The sequence below is a fragment of the Halichoerus grypus genome, chromosome 3, assembly GCF_964656455.1.
Source record: "Halichoerus grypus chromosome 3, mHalGry1.hap1.1, whole genome shotgun sequence".
NCBI classification, from domain to species: Eukaryota; Metazoa; Chordata; class Mammalia; order Carnivora; family Phocidae; genus Halichoerus; species Halichoerus grypus.
Window position 1 is genome coordinate 191,821,103 of NC_135714.1, and position 21,574 is coordinate 191,842,676.

The 21,574-nt window shown below is 37.0% G+C and overlaps 1 protein-coding gene across 1 annotated transcript in view; it reads left to right on the forward strand.

The window, feature by feature from the left end:
* Window positions 1-11,543: 11,543 nt before the first annotated feature.
* SORBS2 (sorbin and SH3 domain containing 2) overlaps window positions 11,544-21,574 on the forward strand; it is a 345,960-nt gene continuing 335,929 nt past the window's right edge. Inside the window, exon 1 of the mRNA XM_078069765.1 lies at window positions 11,544-11,846. The gene's annotated coding sequence lies outside the window, so the exon portion shown is untranslated. The remainder of the gene's footprint in view (window positions 11,847-21,574) is intronic.

Genomic DNA, 21,574 nt, shown 5'->3' on the forward strand with positions numbered 1-21,574 from the left:
TAAAATAATAAAGAATATATTGGAACACCCTACACAAAAATAAAGTCAAAATGGATTAAAGGCCTAAATGTGAGAGCTAAAACCATAAAAATCCTAGAAGAAAACATAAGCAGTAATCTCTCTGACATTGGCCTTACAAACATTTTTCTATGTCTCCTCAAACAAGGGAAACAAAAGAAAAACAAACTATTGGGACTGAATCAAAATAAAAAGCACAGTGAAGGAAACCATCAATAAAACAAAAAGGCAACCTACTGAATGGAAGAAGATATTTGCAAATTATACATTTGATAAGGGGTAAATATATAAAATATATAATGAACTTATTAAACTCAACCCAAAACCCTCAAATAATCTGATTAAAATGGGTAAAGGACTTGAATAGACATTTTTCCAAAGAAGACATACAGATGGCCAACAAACACATGAAAAGATGTTCAACATCACTAATCATCAGGGAAATGCAAATCCAAACCACAGCGAGATATCACTTCACACCTGTCAGAATGGCTCATATCAAAAACACAAGAACCAACAAGTGTTGGCGAGGATGTGGAGAAAAAGGAACACTTGTGCACTGCTGGTGGGATTATAAATTGGTGCAGCCTCTTTGGAAAACAGTATTAATATTCCTCAAAAAATTAAAAATAGAACTACCACATGATCCACTAATTCCAGATTCCACTACTGGATATTTACCCAAAGAATATGAAAACACTAATTCAAACACTAATTCCATTATATGTATATAATGGAATATTACTCAGCCATTAAAAAGGAATGAAATATTTCCAATAACATGGATGGATCTAGAAAGTATAATACTAAGTGAAGTAAGTCATACAGAGAAAGAAAAATACCATATGATTTCACTCATATGTGGAATTTAAGAAGTAAAACAAATGAACAAAGAAAAAAGAGACAAACCAAAAAGCAGACTTTTAACTATAGAGAACAAACTGATGGTTATCAGAGGGGAGATGGGTAGAGGAATGGGTGAAATAGGTGAAGGGGATTAAGAGTACACTTATCAGGATGAGGACTGAGTAATCTATAGAATTGTTGAATCATATTGTACAACTGAAACTAATATAACTCTGTAAGATAACTATACTGAAATTAAAAAAAGAAAAGAAAAGAAAGGAATACCATATGATCCAGTAATTCTACTACTGGGTATTGACTCAATGAAAATGAAAACTCTAATTCAAAAATATATGTGCATCTTTATGTTTACTGCAGCATTATTTACCATAGTCAAGATATGGAAGCAACCCATATCCATTGACAGCTGAATGGATAAAGATGTGGCATATATACAATGGAATATTAGCCATAGAAAAAGAAATCTTGGCATTTGCAACAACATGGATGGACCCAGAAGGTATCATGCTAAGTGAAAAAAGTCAGACAGAGAAAGACAAGTACCATATGATTTCACTTATGTGTAGAATCTGAAAAGCAAAAGAAATGAACAACCACCACCACCACAACAAAAAAGCAGAAATAGACGCAAAAATACAGAGAACAAACTGGTGGTTCCTAGAGGGCAGGAGGGGGGAAGATGAGCAAAATGGGTGAAGGGGAATGGCTTTCAGTTATGGAATGAGTAAGTCATGAGGATGAAAGGTACAGCATAGGGAATAAAAAGGAAAAAATAGATCACTTGGAAAATGCAAAAGTTTAGGAGAACAAAAATCCTCTTTAAGCAGATTTTCACTGTTCACTGTCCACCCAATGTCCACCAATGTGAATATCCACCTAATGTCATTGAAATTCTTAAGATTTTAAAAAATAATATACTCACGCTGTGGGATTCTAATCTGAGAAATTAAGAAAGGATCTACATGAATGTTCAATATGTTAAAAGTATAATGGATATTGTCATTTTCCCATGATGAAGAGGCAAAAGCTTATACAAAATTTTAAAGTTCTAGCTTTTGACTGGAAATGTATCAACTAGCCAAGCTATCTGCAGTTATCTCATGCTGATTTAATTATAGTCCTATTTGATCTATTAAAGATAAAAGGAGTTGTAAAATTCTTACCACAAGAAAACAAATGTTGTACTATGTTTGGTGATGGATGTTAACTAGTCTTAAGGTGATGATCATTTTGCCATATATACAAATATCAAATCATTATGTTGCCTGCCTGAAACTAATAAACTATTGTATGTTGATTATATCTCAATAAAAAATAATTTTAAAAAAGACAAAGGGAGATGAATTTTTATCTAATACATACAACTCATTTGGTATTCTACACCTTCAAATCATGGAGTTCATCTAGGGAAAGCCTTAAGAGGATGCTTGCGGGTAATATGGTAGTGCTAACCTTCAGTAACACTTTCATTGGGTTTTGGTCTTTACCAGCTTTCTTCCAGAGTATATATATATATATATATATATATATATATATATATATATACTACTGAATTTCCTGTATTTCTCTCCCTGGTTCTCAATACTCAACTTCCTCTTCCTTAAAATTCTCTCTACCCTCTTACCTTGAGCCAAAGCAGAAAGAATAAGGAAGATGCTTTGAATAAAATGCGTTCAGTTCAATTTCTGTCTTTGTTTCCCCCATCTTCCTTTGCCAACATCAATAGCAGGTAACTATGATTTAAGTGTGTCTGAAGGAGACAGAGACCACAGAAGCTTGGTTAAGTGATGATTTACTTTTATCAGGGATTCAAGTGGCACCTTAAGATATGTTTTAAAGCAGAAACCTCTGTGCTCCCTAGAATTACATAAAGTGATATAAGTATTTTATTTCCTCTGCCTATTGCCCAGCAGAGCTAACGTGAGTGAAAGGATTTATCAGAATAATAATTAATTTTATCTGAACACTGGGCTAATGGATGCCTTTCCTGTGAATCAAAAATCTCTGTTTACATGAAAATAAATGAATGAAGTAAGTTGAGGTGGTAAATCTAGACCAATAAGGTTAGCTGTTAAGGCAGTTCTGAAGCAAAGCATTTCAGCTCTAGTAAGCAGACACACCAGCCCATGGCATTGTGTTTGGGATCTGCAGCTGAATATGGTTTTGAAGTGAACAGACAAAAGCAGTGACAGACTCAGAAGAACTAAACTACTGTAAACAGTGCCGAGGAAGGAAAGGGGCTGCCTTTTTATACCACTGGTTAATTATCAAAAGTGTATTTTGTATCCCCATTTTCAGAACTGGAACTGACAGTTAACATTTATATTTCAAAGCTTTAGAGATTCCCTGACTTTATAGGAAAGTCTGTTAGAAAGGGACAGATTCAATTAGCTAAATAGGCAGTCTGCCATTTTTTTTAGCTGATTCACAGCAAAAGAAGTTATTCTATTATTTAATTACTTTCAAAAAAGCAAAGATTTAAGGAAAAATCTGGAATCACTTATGGAAACTGAAATTGAAGCTAGAAAAAATTTACAAGAAGCATCTTCTTCTATGGATTACATAGACGTAGGAAGAGGAAAATGTAAAGGGTATTTGTGGGTACATGGTACATAGTATCTCTCTGGGTGTATCATATAAAGTGGAGGGTATAGGACAGACAGGATGGATCATACTATAGGATGGGTCAGTCTCTTCCTCTGTACTTATTCCTTCTAGCTTCCCTTCCTATACCTTGAAATCCACAGTTCCACACCAATTTGGGTACCAACATGAAGGAGGTATTCAATCTTTGATGAAAAAGTAAATGAATGGATAAATGATTGAATAAAAATATCCACTGTGAAAAACTATCTTTTATAACAAGTTAGTGTTATACATTATATCCTCAAGATAAAAATACATGCTAAAGAAATGCTAATTTTATTTAAAGATTGTATTTATTTATTTGTCAGAGAGAGAGAGAGCACAAGCAGGGGTAGTGGCAGGTAGAAGGAGAAGCAGACTCCCTGCTGAGCAAAGAGCCTGATGAGGCACTTGATCCCAGGACCCTGGGATCATGACTTGAACCGAAGGCAGATGCCCAACCGACTGAGCCACCCAGGCATTCCAAAGAATGCTTATTTTATTTGCTAACCAAAAATGCTGATTTAAAAACGTGTTTACTATGGCTGTCAAATCCTTGTTGATCTCTATAATTGGGATGAGTATCCTTGACCTTCTCCAAATTCCTCAATAGGCATCAAATAGGTTCTTTAAATTTTTTGATTACCTTTGCTTTTATTTGTTTAAAAGTCATTAAGAAGTAAAATTTACACCTGTTTTATAATTTCATAACATGCTTCTAGCAGGAAAGCAGTAGGACATTTTATTTTACAGGCTCTTTCATATTCATAAATGAGATTTATTTTATTTATAAGTAGTTATAAATATTTTGGAGAAAAATATGCTAACATATTAGTATATTCCTCTTGAATTTTATTTTATTTCACTTTTTCATCATGTCAGAGTTATTTATTTATTTTCTTTAAGAGAGCGTGTGCTCGAGTGGTGGGAGGAGGGGCAGAGGGACAGGAAGAGAGAGAATCTTAAGCAGGCTGCACGCCCTGGCTCCATCTGACCACTCTGAGACAAGATCATGACCTGAGCGAAAATCAAGCGTTGGACACTTAACCTACTGAGCCACCAGGTGCCCCCCATCACGTCAGAGTTTTAAATAGCACTACATGTATGTTCCATCATTGATTTTAAGATGTGTTATTTTTTCTAAAGGACTTCTAAACAAGAAGTGACTGAAATTGACAAGACTGAAAGAAAATGCCAACAAATATATTCAGTGGAGGATTCCAAGTAGGATTAAAAATTTTTGCCACTGAAGCCAGGGATGATCTTGAGAATTAAGCTGGAACTCAGTAATAAAATGCTTAGATATTGGGGACTTTTATTACCTTCCATAATCTTCAATATTAAGCAAAGTATCCTACAAAAACAGATATTATAGAAAGAATTATAGCACCTATATGAGATTAAAAAAGAAATACATGAGAGAACTACAGCTTGAGAAATGCAGGAATTATATATAGTTTTTGTATTGTGTAAAGAGCTCTGCTATAAGGTTATCTTAGATTTGTTTAGCACCAAAAGTTTTTAAGGATCTACAGACATTTGATTATTATAATGTGGGTAGTGTGGTAGGCAAATTGAAGACAGTTGAGATTCTGAATGTTTATATGACTTACCCAGGGTTACTGAGCTGGTAAATGGTAAAACAAGCATTAGAATTAAAATTCTGGGATGCCAAATTATACCACCTCCTTCACTACTATGCACGATCCAGGCAGGAGTCAAGTGAATGGCCCTTCACCCCAACTACAATGCCACCACCAGGACCATCAAAAAGAATCCACGTGATTTCTCGAAGTCCCTGTCACTTCTTTTCTCTGCCTCCCAGATTCCCTATCCATACGACCTGCATCTATCCTTCCTATAACAATGACAAGAAGCCTAACTTCTTCATCCTTCTATGAAAATTCTGTTCCCAGAAAGTATTACATAAATTTAGAAACTTTATGGAGAGTATTGTGAGAGTTGATAGACAGCTCACTAGCATCTGCCTTGTTCCATCTCCACAGACTAACAACCAACAAGCTCTGTTATGGAGAGTTTTCAAGGAATTTCTTACAACTATTGCACACAATGTGCAAGGAAATCTGATGGACAATTTACATATGTTTCTGAAATACATTGTGTTTCTGACATCATACAGGTAACATTATACATGCTTATTTAGCTTGGCATATTACTCTGATTTTCATTACTATCAAAGTCTTAGTTTTTTTTAAACTAGAACACAAATTCAGTAGGAAGACCAAATTACTAAGTTACTAGAAGTACAAGTACTTACATGGCAAAAGTGTACTTTTTTCTCTTAGACATTTTGTCACTTAAATATTACTTAATTTTATTGAAAATTTTATCATTTATTTTTAAAAGTATAGAAAATATATAGAAAAAAATGTTTCCCTCCCTACCCCAGACCCTCTAATTTTTTTGTTTGTTTGTTTTTTACAATCTGATAAGTAGCCAAACATTTATTATTTCAATTTGAATTAATTTTTTCTTGCTGAGATTGAACACCTATCTGCCCATATATTTTGGTTGTTTATTCTATTTTTTCAAATTTTTATTTAAATTCTAGTTAGTTCACATATAGTGTAATACTGTTTTTAGGAGTAGAATTTAGTGATTCATCACTTATATATAACACCCCCCATGCTCCACACAAGTACCCTCCTTAATACCCATCATCCATTTAGCCCATCCCCCACCCACCTCCCTCCATCATCCCTCAGTTTGTTCTCTATAGTTAAGAGTCTCTTATGGTTTGTTTCCCTCTCTCTCTCTTTTTTACCCCTTCCCATATGTTCATCTATATTGTTTCTTAAATTCCACATATGAGTGAAATCATATGATATTTGTCTTTCTCTGCCTGACTTATTTGTCTTAGCATAATACACTCTAGTTCCACCCACACCATTGCAAATGGCAAGATTTCATTCCTTTTGATGGCTGAGTAATATTCCGTTGTGTATATATACCACATCTTCTTTATCCATTCTTTAGTCTATGGACATTTGGGCTTTCTCCATAGTTTGGCTACTGTTGATAATGCTGCTATAAACATCGGGGTGCATGTACCTCTTCGAATCTGTATTTTTGTATCCTTGGGGTAAATACCTAGTAGGGCAATTGTTGGATCATAGGGCAGTTCTATTTTTAACTTTTTGAGGAACCTCCATACCATTTTTCAGAGTGGATGCACCGGTTTGCATTCCCACCAACAGTGCAAGAGGGTTCCCCTTTCTCCACATTCTCCCCAGCACTTGTTGTTTCTTGTGCCATTGATTTTAGCCATCCTGACAGATGCAAAGTGATAAAATGCATAAGTATTAATACCTTTAGTAAGTATTAATACCTTTCAGAAAGATGCATGAGGAACTAATCCATTGAATATGGGTACCTCTAGTATTAATAATTCCTTTTTTATACACCGTTCCTTCTTTGCATCTTGTTATAAATCTTGCACTTTTTCCCACTTAAACTATCAGTGAGTATACAGTTACAAATTTACCTCTTTTCAACATTCTGCCATAATTTTTATTTCCATTAAGGTTATGCATGTATGTAGAGTCAGATTCACTGATTACAAAAATGACAATTCTTGCCATTTCTTGTTTGCCAGACAATCACATTAAGAATTCTAAGTGAATTCTTGTATTTATTTTTTTATCTCTAAATAACATGTTTATATTTCTACCACTTGATGTTTCAGTTCTAGGTATTATATACTGACTTTTCCCTTTGGAAGATAGGACTTACTGCTCTTTCATCCATACACCCTGCACCTGCCACACCCCTGCACTTGCAGTTGGCTATCCATCAAATATCATACTTTAGCTTGTATCAATATTCAGTGTTTTTATTACTATAGCAGTGTAAACAATACTCAAATCTGAACCATGAAGTATAAAATGGTTACTTTTCCTAGAAAATAAAATTGTCTTTTTTGGAATACTCAATTGTTCATGTACTTACAATGAATACAACCCAAAATACTCCCCCAATTATATAAATCTTCTCTCAAAACATCAAATAGAAATTTTATCAATTTGTCTTCCTGAAACATCTCTCCTGGAACTTTCTAGCCTGCTCCAATTGGGATAGGTTTCTCCCTAGTTTGGCTGCATAGTATTTATTTTGAAACCTTACTCCAATAGCATTCTATTGGGGATGGGTGGCTCCTTTATCTTTTTATTGTGTTGGATCCCAGTGGTAGTTTTTTTTTTTTTAATTCTCTTATTTTGGTGGGGTACAATCTCCAATAAACTCCTGAGAAAAATTTCTTGAGATGGAAATTTCAAATACCTTGCATATCCAAAAAATATATCTTATTCTAGCTCAATTCTTAGAACTAATTCGGCTAGATGTGGAATTGGGAGTTGGAAATTATTTTTCCCCTGAATTTTAAAGACAATTTTCCATTGTTTTTCAGCTTCTAGTGTTGCAATTGAGAAGAATAATAGCATCCTAGTTCTCAATCTTTGTCATGAAATTCATGGTTTTCTTTCTAAAAGTTTATAGAATCTTTTTTGTCTCTATTTTCTAAAATTCTACAATCATGAGCCAATCATGTGACTTAACGGCATATTTCAAGTCTGGAAACTCATGGGAATTTTTCTTGAATTATTTTTTTGATGGTTTTCTTCCTGGTGTTTTCTTCAATCTCTTTTGCTAGATTTCCTGTTATTCAGATGCTGGATTCCTAGACTATACTTCTAATTTTCTTACCTTTTTTTTTTTTTTACATAATTTTCCTTTTTTTTTTTTTTTTTTTTTTTTTTTGCCTTTTTACTCACTTTTCATGTACTCAACTTTATCTTCCAATCTTTCTATTGAGTTTTCCAAGGGCTTTTTATGTTCCATGTATTTCTTTCTTATAGCTACCTGGTTTTGTTTCTCAGATACCATATAGTTGGATTTTACTTTGCTTGTTTCTTAGATACAATATAGTCAGTTTTTACTTTGCATGGTAATAAAGAGTTATAAAAATGACCAGACAAGCAAAAACCATGCAAAGCAATCTTATTGATCAATGGGGGGAATGACAATTGTTCTGTGAACTTTAACAACTTTTTCAAAATACTAAAACTCGTACTGTAAGTTTTAAATATATAGGGAAATAATAAAACAGTAAAAATAATACTTCCTAGGACGCCTGGGTGGCTCAGTCAGTTAAGTGTCTGCCTTCTGCTCGGGTCATGATCCCAGGGTTCTGGGACTGAGTCCCACATCGGGCTCCTTGCTCAACAGGGAGCCTGCTTCTCCTTCCGCCTGCAGCTCCCCCTGCTTGTGTTCTCTCTCTCTGACAAATGAATGAATAAAATCTTAAAAAGAAAAAAAAAACTAATACTTCCTTAAGATGCTGTGATTTAAAGCATTAAACACATTGAAAATTGAAGTGTTCTCTTTCTGGAAACAATGTTTGCTGCCTTCTCATGGTATAACTTACAAAACGAAATGAAGATTTTTTCCATGTCCTGGTGAATTGTCATACTCCTTTCTAAGTTTGGATCAGCTTCCATACATTTATCTTTTGTGCTTTTTGTGTCATGAAATATCTCCAACAGCCATTTAAAGTGATTATTTTGATGGTATCACTTCCTTTCAGACATCTTCATCCTTTTCATAACAAACACTTATATTCATATAAAATATTTGCTAATTATGATTTCCAGTTGCTTTAACCAACCCTTGGAATCTAGATGCAAATTTTATGGCAGCCTCCTTTTCTGCTCTATCAACTTCACAAGATAGCATAGCATTAATCAATTCATACCAACTTTTGAAACAATCAAACTAGCATTTATTGGCAATAAAAGTTTATTCTTCCATTCCCTTGTAATTACCTTTTTTTAAAAAAAAATATGGCAACTAACATCAACACTTACCTGAATGCTAGCCAAACTAATTTTCTTTAATTACAGTCTTCAATCCAACCATAAGCCTCTTTCTGCTCCCAGTGCAATTTAAAATAAAAGATGTGGAAGCAACTTTACCTTACTTTTTATATTCAATGGACTTCCTCAATATGGTTCCTGCAGCACCTTCCTGCCTTGCTTTGCTATCACCATTTTCTCATATGCAATTTTACTTCCTGTCTTACCATCTTTCGTTTTATTGCTGCCTTACATCTTTGTTGGGCAATTTCCTCTTCACTATCCATTCTGGAAAATGCTGCATGGGTTTATCAATGGGAGACAAGGAGGCCACATAACTATAGACTTTGCTCTCTGTGCATGAGCTAACAGACATGCAGTGACCAATCACTGATAGACTTTGAAAGAAGTGATATGATTGGATAATGTGTATCTATTATTAGTGACTGTGGGCAGAAGAGCTAACAGAAAAGCTTGTATTCTATGCTAACAGAAAAGCTTGTATTCTATGCTATTTTCCACAGTTAATATATTGTGGTAACTGAAATTTGAACTGCATCACCAGGAGACTGGTATTATAACAAAACTGTGTCACTGATATTCATGGGTATTAGAACCACACAAATGAGAACTGCCCATGTATCGCTTAATTCAACAAAGGAATTAATGATAGTATTTAAACTGCTTTCCCTGTACACTCATTGTTTCCTCCAGTTTACTTTTTTCCATATTAGTTTGTCTATCTGTTATTTGCCTGTTTCTTTTTTATTTGTTCTGTTTTCTGCTTGGATTTTAGAGCTTTATCTGATCCGCGCATATGTAAGAGTGGGCACTAAAATCTCAGTGGTAGAGCTTATTAACGTGGCCCTTGCTGCTGAGTGATCTGGCCAGGCCATTTCTTAGAGAGTAGCCAATTTTAATGTTTTTAAGTCTTATCTTTTGGTATGGCCAGAGTCCCCAGAGAATACTCTTCACATGTCCTTTCTGAAGAGTATACACCTTGCTACCTGTCTCCTAAAAGTTTAGTGCAGTCAAGAAGGCCTGTTTTCTGTTTACTCCCATATTTTCATCTTTGTGCCTTTAGTCTCAACCAGGTCAGCCCAGAGACACTCTGTTTTAGTCTCTTCAAAGAAAATGTTCTCCCAGGGTGAAGGATGGGCAGTCAGACCACTTGCTGTTATGAGCCCCATCTTCCTTCTACTTCCAAAAGTCCCTTATGTCCCCAGTTCCAGAGCTTACTCATGCTATAAATTGTGTCACTTCTTGACTTTCCCTGTTGCTAGTTTAGGATTCAGCTTTTCCTATTCACTTACCACCTATCTATCTGCTTTCTAGTTTTCTAAATGTGGTTGCAATTTTTTTCCGTTTCTTTGTCCTTGTAGGTTTATGGTTCTTAAGATAAAAACCTTATTGTCATTTTAGTTTTTATGGGGGAGAGAAAGGTATGTAGTCAATTCCTCTTGATTTGAAGCTTCTCATTTTAAAAATATACCAGTGGGTATTTTTTAATATCCTGTACTGGATCTTTAACCAAAGTAAAGTATAAAATTCAACCTAATATATGGATAGGAGATGATAAAGGTATATACTTTTTTATTCTTTTCTTAGTTTGCCTTAACAGAATAAAAGATTTGATGTTTCTTTCTGTTACTTTTCTTCTAGGGAGGTCAACAAAGGCTTTATCATTTGTCTGTCATTGATCTTTATGTTTTCATTATCATAGCCATATAAAAGCAACCATAAATATTGTAAGAACACTTTGTATAAGTGATTTATAACACTTTCTTGAGATGGCTTCAGTAGCCTTATTCAGCCACATCTCCCAGCATTTTTAATAACCCTCTTAATACATTCTGTCATCCCCATCTGTTTTGATTTAATGTTGATGATCCAGGCGCACTGTGCGGCAAGAAGCCATCTGATCACTCCAGTCCTGTGTTATGTGTGCATTCAACTCAAGGTATTTTCAGAGAGGGCATGTAAAACTGCTATTGTTAAATTATATCCAGTTTACTAGGTTTCTCCTGGGTAGCTTCCGTAGGACTTTGGAAAATTAAGCATTAGACATGCTCATACGAAATCACATCACTGCTTTTTAAAACCAGTTCAATTTAACCTGCCACTAATTCCCTAACTGGTAATTCTCTGACTCTATCCCTAGGGAAAATATATTGAACACAGCCGAAGGTTAAGGCAGGGGAGTACAGTGAGACAAGGAAGCAGCCAATCAGATGGCGAGGGTCTAAAGATCTGATGCCTCCAGGCAAGCAGCACCACGCTGAGCTGGTTAGTCTCCTTTTATTGCAGATGAACATCACATACATGTCGTAAATGCTCCCTATGTTGGCAGCATCCACCAAGCAGACCCTGTAGCTAAGAAGAGTGGGATACATGCCCAAGCAACTCATTCTGTACAGCGGCTGACAAGACAACGATATTCCTGTGCTGGAATGTTCTCATTCAAAGGTATCGGTTCTTTTTCATTGAGTTGCTATATTTCTTAAGAATTTCGGACAGCAGAGATGCTGGTGCTGGAGAAAGATCTCTCTGCTTTCTAGTAATGCTTTGTTCCTGTTCTCAGTCTAAATGCAAGCCTTTTAAGATGGTTAACCTCTGGGGAAGCCGGTAATAAGCAGAATAAAGGAACACTTTACATTGCTTAAGCTGACTGTGCACAGACCCTTTATTAGGACAGACTCTTTGTTATTGTTGCTATTGTTCCAAAGGTAAGCTGGCTAAAAATGCAGCTTCAAATCATCACATTCTGCTACATAGATAACTAAAGAGACCCAGGGAAAGAACTGGGGGCGGGCAGCAGGTAGGGGGGGCTATATGTCTTAAAGGTTACTGCAATTTATCTAGCAATCTACCAGACGCAGAGAAAAAGAGGGCCACAATTGCCGATCTAAGGTTAAAAAAAAAGAGAGAATTTTGTCAGTATGAAGATTCCTGTATGCTTTAGACACAAGTTTTATAAAAAATGAACACTTTGCATATTCTCCTCATGCTTAATGATTAAAATACCTTAATTATCATTTATTACTGACAGCTGGTGTAATCGTCCAGAAGTCATCAGCATATTAGGAGCTCTTGTTTTAGTTGCCAAGGTAATTGAAAGGATAATTTAATATGTTACAGAGTAACAAAGACTCATGAGAAACATATTGCATTAGGTGAGGCATGAGATTGCTTTGTGAAGCATTTATTTTTTTAGAGTGAGTCCCTTCTTTTGTCTCTCCTCTGGATCAATTATCTGTTAGAAGGAATAGATAAAACAGGGGCTTCCATCACGTACCATATATTTAGACTAACATTATTATTTGTTTTGTATATTAGGCAAGATTTAATGTATGTCTAAGACATTAAATAGCTAGTCATATGGAAAGGTTTCGCTGGCAAGTTGTTCATTATCCTCCACGGGACATTTGAAATCACACATCAGTGGGCTGTCAATGGTGGCCTGAATGAAGTCAAATAAACTGTTGTCCCAGGGAGCAGAAATGATTGCAAGGAGTGCTTGCTTCATTTTCCAGTTCTCTCTCAGAAGCATGGCCCATTACAATTCTAATCTTCGTAGCGAATGATCAAGTCTAACTTTTTCATATTACATCTCTGAAAGGTCTCCAAGTAATGTAGAGTCTTTGTATCATTATTTTTTAAAAGAGGAAATTTTAAAGCATTGATTATGGCTTCTAAATTGCCAGGTCATTTATTTATTAATTACGGACTGTAGAGCTAAATACAATTTACCTCTGTAATGTCATCAATTTATATTTTGATACCCTTTGTGATTTTCAGTTTCTCTAAATATTTATAAGGTGCATGATTTTATTTATAAAATATGTAAGCAAATAAAATACATATAGCTAATATTTGAAAATCACTATTTAAACGTGAAAAGTCACTATTTAGTTATATGTAATGTAAGTCATTATAATAAAGCAATATAAAAATTAAAATCTTAGCTTTACAATTTAAAAATCAACTACAAAATAAAAATAAGATTTTTTTTCATATATGTATTATTATTGCTTTCTAGCTATGTTTAAAAGACATTGTTTTGGAGACTGTAAAACTAACCAATTAATCGGTTGGACGTAGGGAGTTCATTTGCAACTTTGATGAATGGTAACGGGAATATAGGAATTAATATTATTCTGCAAAAGAGAAGACGGAAGGATAGTATCTTGTAATTGAACCATAAGAAGTATTCTTACACCTGAGATGATGTAAAATTTATTTCTATAAAAAGAACGGGCAAAATGTAATCTTAGAAAATAAGGTTAGAGTTGATAAAGCATTTTGGGAGAGCAAGATACTGGTTAAAAGAAATGAATTGAAGCGAAAGAAGGGGCCTTTCCCTCTGAGGCAGGGCAGGGGTAAAATAACCAACTGAGACTGGATTTTGGCACGAGGCAGAGCTGCTGAAATCCCTGCACTACCACCTCCTCCCTGCAGAACACGGGGAGATTAGCCCTACCTGGCTGGCTTGGGAGTTAGGAGTCCCCATAATTGTAAGTAGTTTGTGTCAGTATGAGAAGGATGTAATTAAAAAGGTATGATATCAAAGTCGATTCCTACCTCCCTGGGGCTGGCTGGGTGTAGACAGGATTACTCCTTCCACTTAGAAGAGGGAGTTGATCATAGTTGGAAGCCGGAGAAAAGGCCCATTAGTTCATCGCTGCCCCTCCCCCCATGCCCTCCATTCTCTTCCATCTCTTCAATAATGTCTACACTTCTGCCTCTGGAGAGCACCGCCTTCAGTGTACGCTTTGAATCTTATTTAAATGCAAATAGCCTTGGCAAGGCTACTTTAAGGTATTATTACACCTTGGTCTTCTGGCAGGCCCTGAGAGCAGATGCTGATAAAGGAATGCTGAGTAGGAGAGAGATTTTAAAAGGGGGTTGGGGGGGTGGGGGAGGTGGGGGGAGGGAAGCCAGTTCCAGCAAAAAGGATGCTATTGAGAGAGGAAGAGCTAATTGGAGATTCTAGAGGCTGGGAAACATATCCTATCATTCTGAGTTCACTTAATAAATGCCTACAGAGAGACCAGGTCAACTAGGAACATAGAATTAGGCTGTGGGTCCAAAATAAAGTGGAAAGCCTAGGCAGCAATCTTGGTGGGAAACATGATGCATACAGATGTTGTTTTTCCTGGTCACCTGTGAGGATGTTTGTTCAAGTAGTGACTTCACCTTGTTCTGAGGAAGGACTGACTTACTGACTTGAAGGTGAATAAACAAAGGTTAAAGGAAATGAAATCTAAGGGACAGAGCAAAATTTTCATATTTATGGCATAAAAACTTTTGCCAGGGTGCATGTGAGGAGATCACGTGAAGGATGACTGTTGAAAACTAAGCTCAACTTCAGTCTACAGAAAGAGCATCAACATAGCCTCTGAGCAGGGACGCTCTTCATGTCTGCGTCGTCTTCCAACCTCTCCCCACTCAACGCAACTCAACTGCACCTCCATGATTTTCTCAAACTTGAAACTACTCCCATTCGCGGCTATGCTCCCACCTGTTCATGAGTGACTCTATCTAGAGGAGGCTTTATGCTACTTGACACTCAATATTTAGGACGCAGCCCAGACAGCGTGGTTAATGGGACGGTCCTGATACTTGAGAGGCCATCTCCACCCACTGGTCAGTGTCTGGTACATTTAATGTCATTGAGAAGCAAACACCTCTGGAAAAAATAACACTATGAAAAGCTATTTTCACTTTTCTCTTCTACCACTTCTAATATTCTGCCTTCTTCTCATGGTTTTGGGGATGTTTGTTTCCTTCACCAGATTGGAGTTCTTCCAGGAAAAGGATAGAGTCTGACTTCAAATTTTACCATTGCCTAGCAGAAGGCCTGTCACATAGAAAATATTACGTAAATATTTGTTCAACTTATTAACACAGTTCATTTCCCAAGGAGCTCATCGATGTATGTACATTGAACTACCAAGCTACCTGATTACATGAAGGATAAAGTGGCCAAATTAATAACCTCAATTTGACCTCACAATAAAATCTATAAATTAGGAAAAATTTACTTTTGTTCAACATCTCTCAGCAGCCTCGGGTCAATGTATCCTGGCACCCTCTGGGTACTGCTGAGTCTAGGGAACCGTGTTCATGCCCAAGCCAATCTGATACGTCCACACTGATAAAGTAATAGCTCACTCTCATTAGCGTAGGAGACAAGCCCAGAATTCGCAATGTCAGGGGGGGCTGGCAAGAACAGCTGCAGAGGGACACCAGAAGTAGTGCCCTCTACTGGGAGGTGGGGGGTGCTCCTCAGGGGGACAAAGGGCAGGGTCTACAGAGCAGCATCATGAACCTGGCAGCGAGCAAGTGGCTGGAGTCAGATGAAGGACCTCTGGAGTGAGCCGGGGTGAGCAGCTGCACTCTAATCATCAGAGAATACATAAAGCCACTCTTCAGACATTGTAGGAGCAGTCCTCATTCATCACTCACAGTTCTGTAAGCCTTTCTTAGGCCTTTCTGAAATCCGTGTCATGGACAAAGAAAGGAAGCCAAGTGTGCGTTTTCCTTAGTATGCCCGAGGTGGTGAAGTGATGGTACCTCCCCGCTCACAACCAAGGCCGTGTTATTATAAAATCTAAGGCAGGCTGTGGAAAACAACGCAGTTATTCTGCTGGAATGCTATCAAAAACGCTGTCTTGTTTTGTTTTCATATGATGTCATTAAGGGATCATTGGAAGGTGGTGTCTGGGTTTTTGATCTACATGTGAGTAATCAATCAGTCTAAGATACTATCCTTCCCATCCCTCTTTGAACTCTACCATTAGAATTGTTCCTACCGGCAGACACAGGGAAACATTGGTATGTTCCTTCAGTGGACATTCAGCTTCCTCTTGAACCATCTGGGGACGCTAGTTCATTCATATTTTGTTTACTGAGACATTCGAGCTCCCTCCCCCCAACACCATAAGAAAAACCACCATGGTGCATATCACTGTACAATTTCTGACCCATCTCTCTTAAGCACACTCAGTCTGTTTTTAAAGGAAAGATAAGCAACGCTAATAAAAAACAGACGCCCGATAAGTCAAAATGTGTATTAAAAATTAAAAGTAGTGTTCCCAGCATGGTTTTTCTTTTTTTTAAAGATTTTATTTATTTATTTGAGAGAGAGAGAGAGAGCACGAGCATGGGAGAGGCAGAGGGAGAGGAAGAGGTAAAGGGAGAAGCAGACGCCCCGCTGAGCAGGGAGCCCAACTCAGAGCTTGATCTCAGGATCCTGAGATCATGACCTGAGCCCAAAGCAGACATTTAACTGACTGAGCCACCACCCAGGCGCCCCCGCACCATGGTCTTTTTTTTTTTTTTTTAAAGATTTTATTTATTTATTTGAGAAAGACAATGAGAGAGAGAGAGAGCACATGAGAGGGGGGAGGGTCAGAGGGAGAAGCAGACTCCCTGCTGAGCAGGGAGCCCGATGCGGGACTCGATCCCGGGTCTCCAGGATCATGACCTGAGCCGAAGGCAGTCGCCCAACCAACTGAGCCACCCAGGCGCCCGCACCATGGTCTTTCTTAAGGCTCCAAATATGCGTTTTAAAAATCATTACTGCGGGCCACATTATTGGGCACACAGGCATGCTAGGTAAATATTTGAGTTGAATAAAGAATCTCTGTAAGGTAACTTATAAAAACTGTCACCAAACTCTCAGCCTGTGCATTAATATAGAGCTTCTATAACCCACCCTGATCTCTTCTTTTACTAACTATGGCAAGCCATAACTTTTCCCCTTGATTATAGTTCTTCTAAGAATTTATACTTTACCTGCCTCCAGTTTCATTTTATTCTTCAGCCTGGGGATTGCTTTTCTAATTCATTATCAAAGATGGGTTGAGTTTTGAGCTATAGACTGATGTTACTTTAAAATATTTATTTTCAAAATATTTCTGATAGCACCCATTACCACTCGAAGCAAGAACTCTTTGTTCTCTTCCTCTTTTCTTCTTGCTCTTCAATTCTTATGGTTAGAAGATGGAGACCCTCCATAACTTGAGTTTATGTGACGCAATGTCAGTAAGCATTTTGAGAATGCTGATGTCCCCAGTTATATTTCCCAAATAGCTCTCAGATCCACCAATTTCTTCGGATTTCCCATTATCTTTGCTTAGACTCCTACACCTCTCACCAGATTACTACGTTAGATTTTAATGGGCTTTTCTGCTTCTCATGGGCTTTCTTTCTTCAGTCTATTCTCCACACTCCTGCAAAGTTATGATGTTAAAAAACAAATTTGTTCACATTATTCCTTTGCTTATGACATGACAGAGTGCCACTTCTCACTAATTAATCCAACCCCTTCCAAAATGTGGTATAATAGAGTATGAACTTTGCAATCAAGTGGACCTTTGTTCAGATCCTGACTGTATCATTTTTAGAGTTGGAACTTTGATTTTCATATCAACGAAATAAGAGTGATGTCTATCTACCTTGTATTTCACTTGAAGTTTAAATAGGACAATGAACGTCAAGTATCTATGATGCCATCTGTCACAGAATAGGCATGGAATCATTTAGAAACAGTTCTTTCTGTTCCAGATTAAGTCCAAATGCAATACTTGGCATAGATAGCATAGAGGAGAGTTCTGCTATCTCATACAGGTCTACCTTAGCAGCCTTACCTCCTGCCCCTACCAATGCACTGGCTCCTTCTCCAGCCTTATTCTCTAGCTGTACTTGGAGTTCTCAAACTCTATGCTGTGTTAGTCTGCATTGCACTATGTTTGCCTTTATACATGGTGTTGCTTCCTTGACATGAAATGCAGCCTTTCTCCCTTCTCCCATTCTCAGAAATCTCCTCTTCATCATTAAACCCACAGCTCAAGAATCATATGCTTCTGCTCACTGATATTCTTTATACCTTATAACAAGATATCTAATATTGATGATCCTTTCTATCTGCCAGGTGCTCTTTTAAGTAAGCATTTTACACGTTATCTAATTTAATACTGAAATTCATTATTCTACTTAACACAATATTTGGTTTGTCTTCCCCACTACATTTTGAACTACTTGAGTATAAGAAAACATGATTACCATAGCTCAAATGAGTGAATGAATGAATAAAGAGCAAGATAGATGGGTGGAAAAAGGGAGGACTACTGTATAGGAGGAGATATGAAACTCTTCGCTGAGATGGGCCAATATTTTAGGGAGAAAGCTATAATAAAGCCCAGGAATTTTAGAGAAGATACTGTGTCAACAAATAAACACAAGCAAAGCAAAACAAACTTAAACCATAATGGATGATGGGGATTGAAGAGGTAAGTACAGGTTAAGTACAGTTGGTCTGATAAGAAACATTAAAAGTAAGAACAGAGAGGCTAAATCAGAGAATTCCTGAAGAAAGAGTCTAGGGCTGCATTAAGTATGGATTTCAGTTTCCAGAGAAACTAGCCAGAGAGATCTAGATAGAAAAATAACTAATCATTTCTGGAATTAATAGTCATGTGTTCTGATCAGCACTTCCTTAGTGCTAGGGCATATGCTAAGCATATTAGGTAAAATGACTTATTTAAACTTACTTTTAAAAAACCCAAGAGAAGAGAGATTTTGTCATTCCCATTTTATAGACAAGGCAACAGAGTGGGGGCCAGGTTTATCTAATTAGAAAGCTTGGCTTTGAAGCCAAGTTTGCCAAACTCTAGTGCTCAGACCGTTTATTACTCTGCTCTTCTGGCTCCTCAAGTAAACTGAGGGAGATGGCTCAGGTAAGCAAAAAGGTGAATTACTTTGGAACAAAAAACATGCCATCGTCCCCAAAGTTTGGAACTAGAGGAAAATAAAAAAAATTTTGATTTTTTGAAAACAACGGGAACTGAGATAGTAGAGGAGACAGTCTTCCATTCCATGTCGAACTCATTGAGGACTGTGGATTTCTCTCCCTACAGAGCATATCCCCTAAGAGTCTCATTCCTGGGGACACTGAAGACTAACCACATACATGGATTGCATTCCTCTAGATGAGGGAGTAATGAGGGGATGGCAAGGGAATTCAAGAAAACTAAAAGGGGAAAAGCTATGAATGCCAGGACCATGAGCTTTGGAGGCAAAAATCCTTGCGCCTTTGACTCCATATTTACCATGCATGTGTAACTTGGAAAACAGGGTAGAAATTGGGGGAGTGACAGTGCCAAGTTACAGCCCAGGGACCCACATGTTGGGTTACTGCCCCGGGAGAGGTGTCTGAGTTTATCCCGCAACACAGACAGTCATTGATGAAGATGATTTCTGGAGTCAGAGCAATCCAACAGGCCATAATTCTGCATTTCATGTAATTGAATTACATATATTTTATCTGTTTGATAAAATAAAGCAGCTAACCGGCCTTTTTGGGAAGGTTTTATTACCTTATTCGGCACTATACATTTCACATTTTAGAGATGTATGCTGTAAAATATGTCCTGTTGACAAAATTAGGTTCAGATGTACATTAAGTGTTAAATTTCTCCTGTTGATATATTTTTGAAAGAATGAATCCATTATTTCAAGAAGGGGGAATAAGATGAACGAAGAGATGGAAGTTTGTTTTGCTTTTCATTTTGTTTGGTTTGGTTTATATACCCTTTGCTGACATTTTGATTGGAACACTATCTACCAAGGGAAAATATTTTGAAACATAACTGCTCCAAGAACGCCATACATTGATTTTTCTGCAATTCATATGTATATCTAACTCTCATCTCAGGTTTTATGCCTCATGCGTTTTCGGATTCTTTCAGATAGCTAAACTTACAAAATTATTTGTGGGTTTATTGCTCTTTTCAACCCATCTCTTCTTTCTGCATTCTCAGCCACTGCTTTAATTCACACTTGATTTTGTTGTTGTTGTTCACATTATGGCCACACCCTGTAGCAGATCTCTGGGCCCACCCCCTTCAACCTCTGCCTACAAGCCAGCATTCTCTTTCTAAAATGCAAATTTACTCCTGATAGTAACTTCCTTCAACTTTTTGAGATAGCTCTTTGTCTCAGGATAAAGTCCAACTTCCCTCATGGGTTACAAAGTGTTTCTTAATCATCTCTCAGTCTGTGAGATTTTCTTCTAATTACCTCTGCACCCCCTCTGTCTATTCCATACATTTTGAACTACTCATAGGTTGCCAAACATATCTTGTTATTTCACCACCCCAAGCCTTTCTGGATCCCACCACTTCTACCCGGAGCATTGTCCACACCTCCATCCTGCCTCTTGCCTACTCCTCTCCCCAACGCCTCCATTTTGCAGTGTCACCTGGTATAGCAATCCTCTGCTCATTCTTTCCGTTGCTCACATACTTAACCAGCATGGATTAGAGGTCTTTCCTCTAATCTCAGCACCCAGTTAATATTCTTAATATATGGGCCATGTTTTATTTATGTATGCCTGGTTCTCAGTAAGGGTTTGTTGAATGAATGAATGAATGAGTGAATGAGAAAAGCAAGAATCCTCTAAAATGAAAAGTACAAACAAAAAAAAATTTCTATAAAAATATCATAAATGAAACACTATAAGAGGATCTGTAGATGAAATCAAATCAACTTTTAAAGATTTGCCAAAATTGTGCAATGATGAGGAAATAACTTGGGATTTGAATTTTCATCATTTTTCATTCTTGCTGTAAAACATTGCCCATTAAATTAGGTCCCTCTGACCTAACCTGAGTCAAAATTTTGAAGACATAGTGTAAGAAAATTTGCTAATTAACATGGTATACCTTTTAGGTGTTGATAATCTTGGCTATACACTTGATGTGGCTTCCACATTTATCTAACGTTATTCTGTTAGAAGAAAACTGATGGGTTCAGAAACTTCGCAAAATGGTCAACTTCTCCCTGCAATAGTCACTAGTTGGACAGAATCAAATAGGTAGATTAAGCCTCTAAGCAATCACGGTGCTGTCGTGGCATTTATCCTAAATAATTGCTGGAGATCAATATTCTATTTAATGTTCAGGACTCCTTTCCAAATCAACTTTTGACTTTTGAGTAAAATGTGGAGAACAGTGGCATATATGGCCACTTTGTTTAATATGATTCATAAGCTCCAAAGGTCCCCAGAGCACTGACAATCTTACAGGTGAAGCATCTTTGAAAGCCTTGAAATCAGGGCCTTTTGCCCCATGGATTGTTAGTGGCTGCATTTGAGGAATTCAGTAAGAGGGTGATCTGTAACAGATGTT